Here is a 2478-nt window from a genome sequence, read left to right as displayed (position 1 = left end):
AGAATTCTAAGATACATTTGTCGAGCCTCATCTTTACTAAACATGTATATACCGAAGTATGCAGTAGCCAAAATTCATAACTACTTTGGAGAAAATGAAAGGCGAGTCGGTTTTCTGAATTACAATAGTAGGAAATCCAATCGAATTTTATCACGAGTTTTCACGTGATAGGAAATAATGTTGAGTCACTTTGAGTATTAATGGCTCTGAATTTGCAACTTGGGTTTTATCGCTGAAATAAAGCTGTCGTTTTAGGTAGTCAAGGTTCCACCAAGGGTAAGTAATCTGATTTATGTTAACCTTCTTGTCGGACTTTGTAAATAAAAAATTCATATTTTTTGTTTTAATACTACTGAGAGGGATATTGTTCGCCTTCTAATCCCAAAAGTCAAGATTTCTTGGATTGTGGTCGGTTTAAATATGTTGTGAACAACGGATTAAAGAGGGTGATTCAAGTGTTTCGGAGTTTATTTGACCAATGTGGTTGTCTATCCAACAAAAAACACAAATTCAGTTTTGTCTCTAGTTTGTCCCAGTCAATTAAAAAAAGAAAGACTCATTTATTGAGGCTTGAATTAATCCTAATCCAAAAAATTTGAAGTGAAAGAATCACTTATGGAAAGGAGCGGTTTGGAACGTGTTCGATTTTTTTTTTTATAACTCGGGGTTGTCCATCCTTCTGTGTAAACAATGATCGATTAATCATTGAGTTTTATTTTTGTTTGATCGATTGTGGTTTCTGCATTGACCCCTGCAACAATGTTTACTATGTAACTATGAAAATTTTGACTTTTAGAATCAGTGGATGGGCTACCATTGTTGGAACCATATTTTGTGCAACAAGCTTGACATATTACTACATAATGTGATGTTTCAATTATTGGCCACTGTAAATTTTTTATTAAAGATATTGGATATTGCTGGTTAAGAGTTGACAGATACACATTTGTGAGTAGTTGTGACAAGAAATGCAAATTCTTTGTTGAAGATGATGAATCCCGTGAAGTTCCAGCCCCACATGAAGTTGAATAACCACCACCGAAAAAAGGAAGCTTAGAATTTCAAAATTACTATTTTCCTCTTGAAGACCATGTTGAGCTACACAGGAAGTTAACATCAGGTTTTGATTTTTATTGAGCATTGATTTTGATTTGGTTAAATTATAGAATATAGGTATAAAATCAAGAAAAGAAAAGAAAAGCACATTATGGTTAGAAAATCTCATATAGTTAGATGAAATATTGAGGGTCATAAGTTCAAATCCTTGTCATGATAATTTTGGAAGATATTGTATTAGATCCTATTCATCTTTTACTTGAATTTGTATTTTTAGTGGGTGCATGATTGATTGAACCTGACACCCGGTTAAATCATTGTAAATTTGTTTGTATTGGGTGCATTTTCGGTGGTAACAAACACATTTTTCAAAGTTGATTGCAAATTTTTTATTTTAGAGGAAGCTGGAGAAAATGGCCAGACTCAATGATTTGCTACATTATTAAGAATCTAATGTTGTCTACTGTCGATAACAATGTCCAAATTAGCAAGGAAACATTATCAGACATCCAAACATGTTTGCAAAATGCTCAAAGAAAAATTGAATTCTTGGAGCTAGAGTCACAATTATAGTGAGATGAACTTCCGAAGAAAAAATGTAATTCTGAACTAGTGTTTGTTTAGAACAATACCTTGTATGACCCTGATTCTAATCTACAATCAGGGATCAATTAGACTGTTTCAAAACAAATTATAGATGTAGCCGAAAATCCTAATGAGAGGCATATCATTCCCAAATATTTTATAATACCTTGGGAAGAGATTATGCATAACAAACAAAGAACTAGTTTGGGATATAACAAAGACGTCCTAGATGTATCTTTTCATCTTTCTAATTTTTTTAAATCTATACAATTTTGAAGTGTTGTTTTTCTAGATGGTATTGTTCCAGAACAAATTGATCGATGTCAATAGTGTAATAGAGTTGGACATGTGAAAGATCGATGTTTTGATCTTCACCCATGTGAGCATTGTGGAAAGTGCAATCACCATTCAAACAAATGTTCCAGAAAGAAAACTACTACAAGATAGAAGCTAAATTTTGGATGGATTGCTTCTTGGGATTAGTCTAAAATAGGCAAGAAAATTTATAGGTCATACCGCAGGTTATGTTTGAAAGTATTGACCAACCTTGTAGTGATGAAGAATACTTCAATTTATAACCCTATATCCGACAAATGGGGAATTGTTGGTGGTTTGATACAGGTTTGAAATGTCAAGCGAGCTTAAGTCAGTGATCCACAAGTGATCCTGAACCACAACCTGTACCAGTTAGAACCAAAGTTGAGGCCAGAGAGATTACAGTTTTCGCTGAATGAGTTGTTTGTGAACGAGCACTTCAAGATTCAAAATTGTTTGAGGAACTACATTGATAGTTCCAGGGTTAGTGGTCACCTTAAAACCACATTTTTGGTTTTTCTA

The sequence above is a fragment of the Pinus tabuliformis genome, chromosome 5_2, assembly GCF_031772625.1.
Source record: "Pinus tabuliformis cultivar Carrire ecotype Pingquan chromosome 5_2, CPIR1, whole genome shotgun sequence".
In the NCBI taxonomy this organism is placed as follows: Eukaryota; Viridiplantae; Streptophyta; class Pinopsida; order Pinales; family Pinaceae; genus Pinus; species Pinus tabuliformis.
The sequence above is the reverse complement of the archived record's forward strand: the minus strand, read 5'-3'. Positions refer to the sequence as shown.